The sequence below is a fragment of the Drosophila sechellia genome, unplaced genomic scaffold (assembly GCF_004382195.2).
Source record: "Drosophila sechellia strain sech25 unplaced genomic scaffold, ASM438219v1 2R_2, whole genome shotgun sequence".
In the NCBI taxonomy this organism is placed as follows: domain Eukaryota; kingdom Metazoa; phylum Arthropoda; class Insecta; order Diptera; family Drosophilidae; genus Drosophila; species Drosophila sechellia.
The window spans coordinates 908,270-924,540 of record NW_022611043.1 but is presented as its reverse complement, the minus strand read 5'-3'; the positions used below and the strand labels follow the sequence as shown (position 1 = coordinate 924,540).

The window sequence follows — 16,271 nt, the reverse complement described above, 5'->3', positions numbered from 1 at the left end:
AAAATGTGAATTGGTTTCTTGTTTCGTGTGTTTATGTATTGTATGTGCGGTGCAAGATTGTATGTATAATGCTTATGTAAGCATAATATGTGAAGCATATTATGCTACTATATATACGAATTCAGAGCCTTTGGATTATCACTAGGTTGGATAATAAACTTCGAAATTAAAGTGGGCTTAACTGGGATTTCGCAATTGATAGCGTACTCAGAACTGAACTACTTTATGGAGATGTTTCAGTTTATATAGGTAGATTGGGATAGGTTAAGAGCGAAGCTTAAGAGAATAAAGTTATCAACGTCTATTCTCCCGTAAAGAGAGGTGTATATTCTCCCGTTAAGAGAGGAGCTCCCGAAAAATAGGAGTAATTTGAGAATCCTGAGACGATTGTGTGGGTGGAAGTTTTTGTTATTTCAGTCGCCTCTCCAAGTGATCGAATGTTTAGGGGACGTGGACGTTGGCTCGCCACAGAGTCTAGATTTCGGACTTTTGCACTTTGCTGTGCGTAAATGACAGCTAAGCTTAATCGAAGGGTTCTCGATCTTTGATTACATTTCGTACTTAGACATTAATGTGAGTGTGTGATTGTTTACAATAGTGTGTGTGGTTGGGGAATTGTGGGTGTAGAATGGATATGTTACTTCCCCATCCTTAAGAAAAAGCCTCTCCTCAGGCGTTTAGATTAGGGTACAATACAGGGGTATTGGGGGGTGCAGTATTGTCTGTTTCAAGACTTATAAGATTTCATTTTTTTAGGGTTTGATTTTAAAATTTTACAATTAAGATAAAATTTTTATCATGTTATTGCCTTATATTATAGTTTCTCTATTGTTACAGTTTTGGTTTAGGATAGTCATGGGAAGGTTCCAAGTTGTGATTATATTAGGTTCTACATATTTTATTTCAAAATTAGAATATGTTTTACTGTATCTAGATTGTGTTGGGACCTGGTTTAGTATACCAGTTATATATTTATTTACAACTAAGCTTTGAGAACTTGCCGTGTAAGTTTGATTATTGTGTGAAAAATATTTGTCATGTATTGTTTCGGTTAGTATGTTACATTTTCCGTCTGGGTAGGGTATTATTTTAAAAACGGGGGTTTTGGTTATTTCTCTTGGAATGTGGCATATTATCAGAATTTCGTTCGTATCAGATTTAAGCCAAGCTGAAGTTTTAATATTAAGAAGTTTTTCAGAATTTATGTGAATTAATGAATCGTGTTTTAAAAGTTTTGGATTAAAGATACCTAAGCGTGTCAGTTGCAAACCAAGCCCTATGTCTTCAATGTATTCAGTGAATTGTTGTAAGTTGAAAATGATTTATTATTTAAATGAATGGTCAATTCGATTCCTTGTGTTGAGTCAAGCAGCCGCATGATATCTCATTTAATATTATACTTTAATATTATAAGCCAAATTAGTCAGTGGTAGCAGTTGCGATGCCCATAGTGCAAACCGCTGCTCTCGCACGCATTTATCTGTACGGCGCTCATTCCTTGTTTGTTGTTGTTAGCTACCTACGTTAAGCTTGGGCGCTGCATTTCGGCTGTCTGCCCGCCAGTTGCCAATTCTTCGTGTTTCGGAAAAGACCAAACTTACGCATTCAATTATCGCTATCGTAAAAGAATAACAATTCGCAAAATAAAAACTGTCGTAATAAAAACCAACTTTCTTCGGTTTTTTATTATTCGCAACAGCTATTGAAAAAGCTCAATAGCTAAACATTGGTGACCCCGACGTGATCGTGTTAATTTGCATGCATTAATTAATGCACTTATCCCGTTTATAAATAAATATAAATACATTAAATCGCAATCGGTTGGACAAGTGAGTGGAGATTTCGGTGATAGTGGCTGTGTTTAAGCGAGCTAGCATTGCATATATACATACATTGCTACATATATCGTTGCGTGCATTGACTCCGCTTGCATTTTCGGCATCTATTTTGTGCTCATCTTCCCGCTGAACCGAATTAAAGACGATTTGTTACTATGCCCGCTGAAGGTGAAAAAAACAGGGTGACCTTTTTAAAGCGAAAAGCCAATGCGCTGTTCAGCAGGTTGCAGAGGCTACAAACGTCGCTGTCTAATGAGACGCTAAGCGGATACGACGAACCCACTCTTACGGTGAGGCTGGAGCAGATTGATGAGCTGCAAAGTGCCTTCAATGTTCTGCATACAGAACTGGAGGAATTGGATTTCGACGAAATTGGCAGTGAAATGAGCGAGTCTTTCGATGAATTCATCGTTGAATTCAAGGCTAGTGTGCGCGCGGAAATAGCCAAACGCAATGTGCATTTCGCGCCGCACTCAACGCTTGCGGAAGGTGTTGTGCCCCACCAGTGTAGTGGTCCTCAAACGCAGCCGCGGCCGATGCCGTTGCCGCCCGTGCAGCTGCCAACGTTTGGCGGAGGCTACGCAAACTGGGCGGATTTTTACTCCGTGTTCACGAGCATAATCGACAGCCATCCGGAGCTCTCCAACATTGAGAAATTTCAACATCTGCGGTAGTGTTTGAGGGATTCAGCGCTGGAAACTATCCGATCAGATTTCAAACAGCAATTACGAAGCGGCTTTAGAGTTGCTTCAAAAAAGGTTTGATAATCGGCATCTCGTTTTTCAGGCGCACATCACCGAGATTCTGGGTTTAAAGGTAGTACGGAATGGTTCAGTGGTATCGCTTCGGGAATTGTCGGACAAATTTAACGCTCACATTCGTGCGTTGAAGGGTTTGGGCACCACTGAGCAAATCTCTGGCTGCATCATAGTTCAAGTGCTGCTGCAAAAGCTGGATGCGGCGAGCCAAGCTAAGTGGGAGGAGCGCCTGGAGGAGCGCCTGGAGGATCCGGTCCTTGCCAACCTTATTCCGTCGTAGGAATCGATGGCTGCATTCCTGGAGCAGCGATGTAGGACTTTGGAGGCCGTGGATTGCGCAATGGCAACCTATGCGCCAGGCGTTCAGGTGGGCAGAGATCGTTCGACACTAGTTGCTACCACCCAAATTTCTCTTGGTTGCATGCTTTGCCATAGTGCAGAGCATGCCATATATTATTGCCCGCAATTTAGAGACTTAGCGCCAGTAGATCGGCTGCGCGAGGCAAAGAGACTAGCACTTTGCCTAAATTGCCTAAAGACAGGTCATCAGCTACGGCAATGCAGCTCGAGCCGCTGCAGCACCTGTGGAATCAGGCATCATACGCTGCTCTATCTAGATGATCCGCCTTCCTCGCAGCCACATGTTCCGGTGTCTTCAAGCTCCCACACTGAGCCTTCTGCCCCGCTTTCGACTTCTTCTGTTCTAATTGCCCAGGATCTCGGTAGTGACCCTGTGCTGCTAGCCACTGCAACCGTTCTAGTGCAGAATCGGTCGGGACTGTTCGTTCCCTGCAGGGCCTTGTTAGATTCTGGCTCTCAACGGCACTTGATCACCTCTCGGTTTGCAAATCAACTGCAACTTAAGAGGTCGAGGTCGTCCGACTCCGTCACTGGAATCGGGGATTCCAATTTCGCGACTGATGGATTCTCGGTAGGAATTGCGATTCGGTCTGTCACTTCGGATTTCTCAACGAGCATAACAGCAGTTATCGCTCCCAATATAACGGATCGCCAGCCAAGTTTTAATGTGGACATTGGGGACTGGAAGATTCCAGAAAACATGCAGCTCGCCGACCCGGATTTTTATAAAGCTTAACGTGTTGACCTGTTAATAGGAGCTAGCCTGTTTTATGAGCTGCTGTGCGTAGGTCAGATAAAGTTGTTGCCAGGACTGCCCCTGCTTCAAAAAACTCGTCTGGGCTGGGTTGTGTCTGGAGGCTGCGCGCGCCCTTGCGGTAGCGCCTTAATAGCTTCACGCGTTCTTTCTTCAGCCAGCAAGGGAAACAGCATTGATGTTGATCTTGATTCACTTCTGCAGCGCTCCAAGTTGCGCACCCCAAAGCCTGGCGTAGCCGTGGGCTACGTCGTTCTTGTTAAGGACGAGAATCTACCTCCAATGAGATGGCCTTTGGCGAGAGTCATGCAGTTGATTCCTGGCAGGGACGGCGTCGCTCGAGTTGCAGAATTGAGGACCGCGTCTGGAGTAATAAGGCGGGCAGTGAACAAGCTGTGTCTGCTTCCCCTTGAGGACTCTGTTGGAAGCCAAGCTTCCAGCCGCATGATATCTCATATTCTTTAATATTATAAGCCAAATTAGTCAGTGGTAGCAGTTGCGATGCCCATAGTGCAAACCGCTGCTCTCGCACGCATTTATCTGTACGGCGCTCATTCCTTGTTTGTTGTTGTTAGCTACCTACGTTAAGCTTGGGCGCTGCATTTCGGCTGTCTGCCCGCCAGTTGCCAATTCTTCGTGTTTCGGAAAAGACCAAACTTACGCATTCATCTATCGCTATCGTAAAAGAATAACAATTCGCAAAATAAAAACTGTCGTAATAAAAACAAACTTTCTTCGGTTTTTTATTATTCGCAACAGCTATTGAAAAAGCTCAATAGCTAAAAACCTTGGTTAATGACTTCTATTACGTGGTTAAGTTCGCTTGTTTGTACATTATTTTTAGAGATGTCGGCTATTTTTTGTTATAATTCTTTATCTTCTTGATCTAAAGTACCGAATAAGCATTTGTAAATTGTTCCCATAAAGTTAACAAGACCGCGTTTACTACGTTTTACAATTCGTATACCGTTCATTTCTCTGTTAAGTTTTTCTACTAGATACTGTATTTGTGCTGAGGTATTAAAAGGTTGAGTTAATTTATTAAGTTTTTCATAAGTATTTTCTGTTTTAGTTAAGTTAATGGATATGTAATGATATTCGTGGTTTATCGGTAAATCTATTGATCCGGTTTGAAAGATTAGGTAACCGTTTTTGACCTGGATAGGGGTTATTTCTAGGTATTGTGTGTTAATTGTCGATAGGAGGCATAACATGAGTATCATGCTCTCTACTGTTTGCTTCTATCAGGGAGGCTATTTAGAATAAATGTCAATATATTATAGGAATTGTTTATTGTTTACAAAGTAAAAATCCATGAAATACTTGTCTCTGGGACTAAATGTTTCTGCGGTTGTTTCAGGGGTTAATTTTGTGTTTCTTTGTTCAGTTTTAGCGATGTTACAGATTTCACATTCGTTTATGATGTTTTGGATAAGTTTTTGATAATCAGGGTAATAGTAAAGTTCTTTGAACTGAAGTGTAAGTGTTTCTATACCAGGGTGTAATAATTCTTTATGTGTTTTGAGAATGATTTCCTTGAATTTGGCATATGTTTAAATGTCTATTAGTTTACTAATGGTTTTCATAGTTTTAGTGAAACTGTCGGGACTTATTATTTGAATATACGCATTTTGAAATATTTGAAGGTCGATTTCATTAGGGAAGTAAATAACACTTTTCTTAGTGCAGAAGTATTATTTAATGTTATCTTTTCAAGGGTTCAGTCATTTCTTTATAATTGATTTTAATTCTGGTTTTATGAAAATATTTTATTATTTGGACGTCGTCAAAATTGTCTTTTATAAATTCGAATTGTCTGTTATAATAATTAAGAAGTCTTTCTGTTATTGAAATGTGATTTTGGTTGTCTTCTTGTGCACAGGTGCACAGTAGCTGCTGTGGAAAGGAAAACTGGGTTGTCTTTTCCTAGGAAGTTTTCTTGAATTTGAACCCTAGATACAGCGTCAGCTACATGATTTTCTTTACCGGGTAGATATTGAATAGTATAATCGTATTCGATAAGTTTTATCTTCCATCTCTGTAATTTCATATTCATACAAGTGGCCTATGATCGCTTAAAATGTCGAACTTTCTACCGAATAGGTAGGACCTAAAATATTTTGTTGCCCGTACTATAGCTAATAGTTATTTTTCTATAGCCGAATAGTTAAGTTCGTGATCGTTTAAAGTTCAGCTTGCATAGCACATGGGTTTATGCTCTTGGGATAATACAGCACCTATGGCTATATTACTTGCGTGTGTTGTCTTGTTGTGGAAAATTAATAATTGCATTTATTTTGTTAGGGTTTGGTTTTATACCGTCTGTTGTGATAATGCGACCGAGAATTTCTGTTTCTTTCTTCAGAAATTCATATTTATCAAGTTGCAATTTTAGATTAGCTGATTGTAGCGTATCAAATACCTTTTTAGTGGCATTATGTGTTCTTCCAATGAAGTGGAATAAATGATAATATCATCTTAATAAACTTAACAATCTTAATAAATTAAGTATTCTAGGAGATTGTTCGTGCAGCGTTGAAATGTTGCTGGTTCATTTTTCAGACCAAAAGGCATACGAGTTCCTAATGTCCATATTTTGTTGAAAATGCTGTTTTGGATATTGATTGCTGGTCCATTTGAATTTGATGGAAACCTTTAGCTAGATCAATGGTTGTGAAGTATTGACAGCGTCCAAGCTTGTCTAATATTTCCTCCATTACTGGAATAGGGCATTTGTCGTCAATGGTTATTTCAATCAGACTACAATAGTCTATGACTAATCGAAATTTTGGTTTACCAGAAGCATCACTTTTCTTTTGCACAATCCAAATTGGAGAACAACATTTTGTTGATTTGCTCATTGACTTCTTGATCAAACGTTTGGGGGTATTTGTATGGTTTTTTATAGATAGGGTCTTCGTGTTTTATATGAATAGAATGTTTTTTTTTTTTTTTTTTTTTTTTTTTTTTTTTTTTTAACGCACGGGTCCCACGGCCACACCTCCCGCCCAACCGACCGAGGAAATGAATATAATGTGAAATAACTATGTTAAATATTAGTGTAAGTAGGATCTAATTATGTAATAGAAAAGATAAAATCGAATGCTTTAAGAGCGGCAGAGAGTCAAGATTACAGATAATAGGATAAAGTCTATTATAGTCAGAACATAAAACTCTGTAAGGGTCATGCAACTCATAATTAGATCTACAATTATTTAAGATAAGGGCTATATAGTTTCTAGTAAATCTACTTGCAACCGACAATCAAGTCGGGACTCTCAACATCCCCACGAATAAGCTTACAAATAAAGACTGTTCCACGCATAGTTCTACGGTTAGCTAGGGACGGTAAATTCTTATTCTACTGGAATAAGGAGGTGATATACGGTTTGCATCCCAATTTAGGCGCCGCAAGGCAAAAAGTAAGAAGTATTTTTGGACCGATTCAATGCGGTCCGAGTGGACTGCGTATTGTGGACTCCAAACAGGTGATCCGTACTCGAGAATCGGACGGACTAACGAAATAAATAAGGTTTTAGTCAAGTAAGGGTCATCAAAATCCAAGTTTAATCGTACTTGTAAAGGTCTAAGTTTCATCTTCTTTGTACTGAATATCACGGTATTCAAGGGTTTTTCTCCTTTTTCTGTATATGTAGAGGGGTTTCCTCTGAATTAGATGATCTGGGGCACTCATTGATAACCTTTGACTCGTCTGAATTTAAGGAGGGTTTCCGCTTAGTTTCCCGGAGGGTTTTCTCCTTTTTTGGTGTGTGTTTGGGTTTCCTCTGGGTTAGATGACCTGAGGCACTCATTGGTAGCCTTGGACTCATCTGTTTGGATGTGTAGCCATTTATAGTGACTGTTTGTGTTGAATAATTAATTTGAGTGTAAGTTGGTTCTGAATAGTTTCTACCTAATAGTAAGTCATATTTTTCTGAAAAGTTGTGAATATAGAATGTTTGTTTAATGGGACAAAGTTTGCTTGACTGCAATGAAAGGCTTTGGTTCAATGTTATATTGCCATTAATAGTGTGGACATTTACTTTAGAAGGTTTAATTGGGATATTAAAGAAATTTTGTTTCATAATATTAATTGACGAACCAGTGTCTACTAAGCATTTAAGAGTAATATTATTCATTGTAATTTTTAAGAATGGGTTTCCCCCTTCTCTGAATCGCTTTCTGATTCCGAGGCTGGTTGAAGAAAATGTTCGCATCCTGTATCCATTCTGTATTGGGCACTATCATTTTCTCTCTGTCTTTTGACGGGAGGGTTTGGGGCACTATTACTTCTGTGTTAAAAATTTAATGGATACTGGACTCTACCTGTATTTAATTTTTGTGCGAGCTCTCTTGCTAACCTTGGATTTAGTTCGCAGGGTCTCGGAGTAGTGCTTGGATTTGACGTAATTGTGTTATGCATAGCATTGTTCACGAAATTTGGATAGTTTCCCTTATTCTTAGAGGTTTGGGGTTGGATTTTGTTAGAATTGGAATTATTTTGGGGTCTTGTTCTGTCATTGAAAGTTATTTCGTATACACCTTCTTTTGTTTGCGTTTAGATACTGTCGTAATGTCAAATTTAGCAAGAGTCATAAATAACCTATCGGGCAATTTTCTCATGATTACATCTTAAATTGTATTATTTAATGCATTTGTGTATAATACGGTATTGTTGATATCATTTTCTAGCATAAATTTATTCGATATTGTGAACGACTTCATTTTTAACTCTTCGACGATCTTACGGATACTTCCGCTGAAGGGTGTGTTGTAAAGACGACGGAGTAATTCTTCAAATGGTGTTTGGGTTTTTTATTCGCTAATGAGCGCATTCATTAGGGTTGGCCAGGTTGTTGCTCCGGATAACTGGGATACTCGTTGACCATCACCTGCATCTCAATTGCGACACTTTTGCCTGGTGTCCGTTGATGGATAGAGCTGAAGTATGAACTCGATCCTTCGGAAAAAGGCACTGAGTTCTTGGGTATTACCGCTGAATGTTCGTATGTGCCTAATTTGGCTTAAGACTTGATTCAGATGGGATTCCGATAACAGTTTGACTTGCTCAGTTGCCAAGGTTGATGATTTTATTTTTATTTTTGTTTTTACACTTTTATTAACCGTATGCAGTAGGTTTGACTATTGAGTGTTTGAGGTTTGAGATTATACGTAGTTCTTTTGCGGATAAAAAGAGTTAATTGTATTACGATTTTATGTTCACTTTAGCGCAAATTCGCGTGGTTCAATCTTAAAAGATACGCTTGGTCGTACAAGGATCTTTTGTCACTAGATTTATATTTGTAAACAACTCGCACAATTTTTCCGTGGTTCAATCTTAAAAGATACGCTTGGTCGTACAAGGATCTTTTGTCACTAGATTTATATTTGTAAACAACTCGAACAATTTTTCCTATTTATGCTACCGACTGCGCCATTTACGAATTTAGACCGAGAGTTTAATAAAAAAAGAACACAGTTGGGTTTTTTATGAATTATTAAAAGTTTATATTCATTTCAATAAAGGAAGAACTAGAGCCTTTGGATTATCACTAGGTTGGATAATGGACTTCGAAGTTGAAGTGAACTTTGCAGGGTTGTCGCGATTGATAACGTACTCAGAATTGAACTACTGTATGGGGACATGTTTGGGCTTATATAGGCAGATTGGGATAGCTTAAGAGCGAAGTTTAAGAGAATAAAGTTATCTACCTCTATTCTCCCGAAAAGAGAGGAGTCTATTCTCCCGTAAAGAGAGGAGCTCCCGAAAAATAGGAGTAATTGGAGAATCCTGAGACGATTGTGTGGGCGGAAGTTATTGTTATTTCAATTGGCTCGCCAAGGATGTTTAGGGTAAGTTGTCTCGCCACAGAGTCTAGACTTTGGAACATGATGCTCGAAGGGCTCTCGATCTTTGATTACATTTTGTACTTAGCCATTAATGTGTGTGTGTGATTGTTTATGTGTGTATGGTTGGGGAGTTGTGGGTGTAGAATGGATATGCTCTGTTTTTGACGGATTCCAAATACTGCATTTATACTCTGGATAAGTAGCCGGCTATTAGAGAACTAGTAAGTCTCCCTGAAAAGCTTTGTAGATTTCTGTGTCAAGATGAATTTTTTTTTATTCTGCACAATTGGTTATGTTTTTCAACAAAATCATAAAATGTTTGTTTATTTGGTATTTATGATTAGTTTGTGTGCGTGCGGGTGATTTCACTCTCAATATACAACGCTCTTTTTTTTCCGCAAAAACGGTCTATCAAATATTGTTCAGCTTTTTTTCAGCTCATAATATCGTTAAAGATTTCTGTTTCAAGATGATTTTTTTAAATTCTGCACAATTGGTTATGTTTTTCAACAAAATCGAGTTTCATAAAATGTTTGTTTATTTGGTGTTTATGGTTAGTTTGTGTGCGTGCGGGTGATTTCACTCTAAATATACAACGCTTTTTTTCCGCAAAAACGGTCTATCAAATATTGTTCAGCTTTTTCTCTGGTCATAATATCGTTATAGATTTAAGTGATGTGTTATAATAATAAAATAAATAAATAAAAACTTATTGACTCAAGTATGTCTCCTCAAGTGGTGGGATAGAGCGTCCGCTATGTAATTATACCCGTTGAAAAGGATATAACAGGTAGAAGGAAGCGTTTTCGACTATATAAACATTATAAATTCTCGATCAGGATTAATAGCCGAGTCGATATGGCTATGTCCATCTGTCCGTCCGTTCGCCCGTCTGTCCGTATGAACGTTTCGATCTCGGGAACTATAAAAGCTAGAAGGTTGAGATTATGCATACAGATTCTAGAGATATAGACGCTGCGAAAGCTTGTTGACCAATGTTCCCACGCCCACTCTAACGCCCTAAACTAAAAGTGCCACGCCCACATTTTTAAAAATTTTTCCGACATTTTTTCATAATTTGATTAGTCTTGTAAATTTTTATCGATTTGTTAAAAATCTTTTCAACGTCCACACTAAAGCCATAAAGCCGCCAAACTTGTCACGCCCATTCTTTTAACAATTTTTAAATGTTTTCTCATTTTATTCCCCAATACCCATCGATATCCCAGAAAACTGGGATATGAAATTTAGCGATTACATTCACACTAGCTGAGTATCGGGGAACTTGACTATAGTATTCTCTCTTGTTTTAAATGTATATTTCTTTATTTATCTGCCCAGGGGCAATTAATTAAATCGTTTCATGACATTGGCCATTGAGTACACCTAGGATCTCGTTTTTGTGGTCGATTACTTTCACGGTGTTGATCATATTGGCTGTATTCTCGGAGGCCTTGGAAATTTGTTTAAATTCCTTTTGATTGTAGGCCTTCTCTAACGAGGCGCACTCTTGACTTCCTGTCTGTTGGTTTAAAAGAGTGGGTCTTCCTTTACGGGAAGCCCTTTTTCGTGCCCCTGATCTATCCAGTCCATGATTTTGGAATCCTGGGCTTTTGCGCAGGATTGGATCCTCTCTCTTCTCTGGGTTCTCTGGACTCTTGACGACAAAATCTCTCAAAGCTCTTAAGACGGTATTCTCCCGAGAATAGCACCTCCGGAGAATGACACTTCCCAAGAATAGCCCCCTGGAGAATGACACTTTCCAAGAATAGCACCTCCCGAGAATGATTCGGTCATCGGCCAGTAGTTTTAAAACTCTAACCGCCAGAAATGAGAACGGCAACAGGCGAAAATGAAGCAGTGGGTCGGTCTCGTTCTTGCGCCAAACAATGCGTTTAAGGTTAGTGTAATAAAAAATAATAGAAAACTGAGCTTTCCTCTATCTGAGCTGGTGTTTTTTTTTGTAATTCGTTTATTAGACATTTAACATTTATTAGAACAAAAGTAAACAGAATAACAATTTGGAGGCAAATACAGAACCCCCCGCGGTATGGCCCTGAAGCATTGCTTCGCGCGGACGATCAAGATTTGCTCAATCGTGGACCCTTCTGGCTCTCTCGGCTGAGCTCTGTTGTTACCGCTGCGGCGAAGCTTTTCACCGCTTGCTATTCCACCTCCTCCTGCAGCATGAATAGGACTAGATTATCCGCATTCAGTCTGCTGCCAAGTACGGTTTACAGGGATCTCCTTTCGCTTGTCCAAACCGCTGCAGATAGCTGCGAAAGGAACCGTGCCCACTGATCAGCTGCGTTGAATGGGACGTTATTTCGTTCTATCCACGGCTTGAGAATTAGAAACTGCTGCGTCCAGCGGCCCTTTAGACCGTTGCTCCACCTGTGCTGCATGTCTCCAGGGTGCGCTGCCTTGCTTCTGCTCGTATTGACCTCTTGGCGCAGGAGGAGAGGCTTCCACCGTTGGTTTAGTTGACCACTTTGTTTTCCTGCGCTAATAGGTCTAGAGGCGGTATTCCTGTGATCACCAATTCCACCTCTTTGGAAACTGTTCTGAATGCGCAGCAGATACGTAGTGCCGTCAATCTATGGGTTAAATGTTACCCAAAGGCCCTAAGCGTAGCTATTTATTTCAAGCGCTTTTGCCCACACCAGGTCGGCATATAGCATAGTAGCGCGGCCGGCGCTCGTCAGCAGCCGTCTACTCGCCTGTTTTGCGCCTCGGGTGTTCAACATTATGGTTGATAACGCCCGATTTACTCCTGCTGCTTTCGAGCTAGCGTAGGCTAGGTGTTCTCGGAACGAAAGCCTGGTGTTTATCATGACTCCCAGGTACCTAATTGCCTCATTGAGCTGAGCCACTTTTCAATGGCCCTGATGTTTTTTTTGGACGTTTCCTCAGTCTTACCGGGATGCTTGTCAACAACGAGCAAAGCCACGTCGTCCTCGAAGCCTACGATCTCGCTCCTCCCAACCAGCGGTAGGCGAAGTATCCCGTCATACATGGCGTTCCGTAGAAGCGGGCCAAGAACCGAGCCTTGCGGGACTCCACCGGTGATCTGGTGCCTGAAGACTCCTGACGTCTCGCAGAGTAGAACCCGTTCCGAGAAGTAGCTGCGTATAATCCTGACTAGGTAGGCTGGCACCCCGAAGCTAATTAATGCTTCTAGGATCCGGTCCCATCTTGCTCTACCTGATCTGGTGTAAGCTGTTCTTTATGGCCCCGGTGTAGATAGTCGCCCAAAAAACCCTCGTACTGGTCCTTGAGTTCAGGAGATCGAATGGGACAGTCGTCATCTCGAAGCGTTTAAGGTACCCCGAAAGCAGCAGTGTCTACTCAGCACTTAAAGTAAAGTAGAAGTCAATCTGGCCGTGCTTCCTGTTAACCCAGGGCTCCACTTTTGGGATCAGCCCATGGTGCTTTGGAAGAGTTGTCCCAAGCGTTTTGCCGGTTGTCTAGGCTACGCCTCCTGGTGGCCTTTTTTGCCTCAGATTTTGCGTTATGGGGCGCTGTCCTTCGTGGGTCTTCACCCGCACTAGTTCTCCAAGGTAAACCTGCCCAGCGATGACTATAGCAGCATCGTCCGATATTGTGCGAAAGGCAAAGGCTGTCCTCACCGCTCACAGCCGTGGAGATCGCGTCTAGCGTCGACTATCCCTTTCGGAATCCGTACTGGCTCGGAGGAAGTCCCCCCGCTGCCGCTATTGCTCAAGCCACGCCGCAATCGCCTTCTCAAAGACCTTGTCAATCGTGTTCAGCAGGCAAATAGGTCTGTACGAATATGGTTCTACCGGGTCTTGCCTGGCTTGTCCGGGATTAGGAGTTTCTATCCTTTGGGAAACTTTCCCTCGCTTAGACTTTTATTGAATAAATCGGCGGCCCTTTTCGGGTGTATTGACAACAGCTTGGTTGCCTTGTTTGGGATCCGATCAGGAACTGGTACCTTGGCTTTAAGGTTCCTCGCAACCGCCAGGAACTCGGGCTCCGTGACCGGCCGCAATTCGTCTCCACTTGACACGTTCCCGCTTCACCAAGTTGTAGACAGCATTCGCGCTTGTTGGCTCTAATCGCCTTCTTGAATGCCCTTTTCACGACCTTATACTCCTCGTGACAATCTTCCTGGCGAGAGGTGCCACGAGACGAGTGTCCTAGCGCGTAGGCCGATGATGCTCTATACGGCAATCTCGTCCCTCCACCAGAAAACGGCGGTGTGGTGCCTTCGGTACGTCTTCCTCGTCACATTCCTCGGTCAGGAACGTTCAGCGTAGCGAATGCTTTATGGATTGATGTCTCTAGGAGTTGTGTGTGGTGAGCCTCACTCCAGTGCCCACACGTTGAAGTCCCCTCCGACTACGACGTTACTGCGTCCTCGTATATTGCAGCTGGTCGTCCATGACGCTGTTGAGCGCATTAAGGCAGAGGCTTGGTTCCAGGTAGCAGCTATAGATCCAGATCCTGCCTACCTTTTCACAGACAAATCTGCCATTACCTAGACTACCTTCGTTGCGACCTCCCCGCATACACATATGGGTGCTTTCTTCCTTTTCGGTCTGAAACCCACTTGCCACAAGGGTTAACCCTGTACCTCTCGCTAAGAAGAGCCACCTCTGCCTTTAGATTGCAGACGGTCTAGGTGCACAGCTCCTGCACCACCCCGAAATGATTCATGTAAAGTTTAATTAGTTGCATGAAGACGGTTTCTGCGAGTACCCGCATTCCGAGGGGCATTATTTGCCACCTGCTTGATGCTTTGTGGTCGAAAGCGACGAAAACAAAGCAACTGTGCTTCTTGGAGCACCCTGAAGTCTTGTGTCCCGAATATTTGCACCTAACACTCCTGCCTATTGGGCTCTTGCATTCACTTGCAATGCAGCCCATCTCTAGGCAGCTATAGCATCGTGGCGGGACACTCATCTCGCGGATCCGGCACAGAGAATTTAATGCGGCTGGGTTTTGAGACTGTCTCCCCTTTGGGGACGGGCAGGCTAAATACGGCTGTTTGGTGCCCAGCGAAGCTTCGCCGAATGCTCGTACCTTCACCTTGTGTGTAGCGATAGCCGCGGAAAGCTCCTGCGTCTTCACCAGCGCGGACTTCGACGACTGACACCTTGAAGTCCTTTATAATGGCGCGGATCTCGGCAATGCTGGCCATCGTCATAAATGACCGAGCCAGAATGTCAAATTCCACTTGATGAGTAACCGCTGAAACAGGGTGAGCATCACAAGCGGGTTCGAACCTTCAACTTCCCCCAACCAAAAATGGTCTTGAGAGCAATAGGAAAGTCCTCTGGGTGTATATGAAAATTTACCTCCTGAATTTGAAAGGCAGTAGCAGCTACATGCCTTAAACATAATTAGCCCTTTTCTTGGATGCGTTGAGCCATGAACCAGCGTGCAATGCTAACGATACCATATACGTGGGACTGCGGCATTTAAAACAGAGCTTCTTTAATTTTCAAAATTCAAGCCGTGGGGCAAGATCCAGTTCGCTAAATCGTGGAAAGTACAAGGAAAGCTCGCAGTGTACATATGAAACGATACATGTGACTGGTGGATATTATGCGATAATCAACGCAAAGAAATTAACGAATTTTTCAAGGTAGATGAAGAGTGGAAAAACAGGGTATCTTGCTCCCATGAAACCATATTCGCAGCGATAGTTCCAAATTATAGAATTTGTGGGGCCTCGCTGGCGCTAATAGTTCCTAAAGTCATTGCTTATATGCTGCCACATTAGCTTTCACTTTATAATTAAGTTGCGTATCATCTCGATTAAACAACAAATAAACCTTCAATATCGTTAGGCACTAAATCGCTTTTATATAACTCCGAAAGTAGCAAATAAAAAATTCTATTAACTGACGCCTAATTGGTTGCCCAAATAAAAAAATATTTTCTTTTCCAATAAACATAAATGAGAATAAATATTTTGACAACGCCGTTTTGCTGTCTGTAATATTCGGACAAAATTAAAGGCAGTGAACACTAGAAGTAAACCCGTTGGCTACGCTTTCATAGTCAAACAACGGAAGCTTCCGTTAATTCGGCTTTGCGCATATCTTCGTGCTTGAACCGAATTTCAAATCGCTGTCTTTGCCGTTTCGTTGTTGTCTCCATTGGCTGCTGTCTCCATTCTGGAAACGTTATCGCTGATGCAAACAGGGTGACATTATTAAAGCGCAAGGCAACTGCAATATATTAAATAGTGGAACGACTAGCGGATTTTTTGTCAATGCAGAACGTTAGCTTCGTTTGACCATTCTGTTCTTCTTGAGAGGTTGGGGCTGATGAGCGAACTTGAAAAACTTGATTTAGATGAAAATGAAACTAATTTGAGTGATAAATTTGTTAATCTTCTTTTAACGCTTTAGTCCTCAGTTCGGGGGGAGATTTTAAAGTGCGTCGCGCAACAAATGCCTTTACTGACGCCATTTGTCCGTGTGATTATGGACTTTAGCTGCGTTCACTCCGAAATAGCGCACCGTCGCTGCCCCCTCTTGAGCTTGCAACTGGCTTTGCTAACTGGCTGAACTTTTTTCATGTTTACGGCGATAATAGATAGCCCTCCTGACCTCACCAACATAAAAAAGCTGCAGCATCTACGACAGACATGATGTGGGACACTGCGCTGGAAACCATTCCCTCACTGGAAATTTCCGATGGCAACTATGCTGACGTTTATTTCTCCAGGTGCATGCC

At 41.8% G+C, this 16,271-nt stretch overlaps 1 protein-coding gene across 4 annotated transcripts in view; it reads left to right on the top strand.

Annotated features, from left to right (window-relative positions):
* The window catches only part of LOC116802443 (catenin delta-2), a 35,443-nt gene that overhangs the window by 11,199 nt on the left and 7,973 nt on the right, over nucleotides 1-16,271 (top strand). The window lies entirely within an intron of this gene.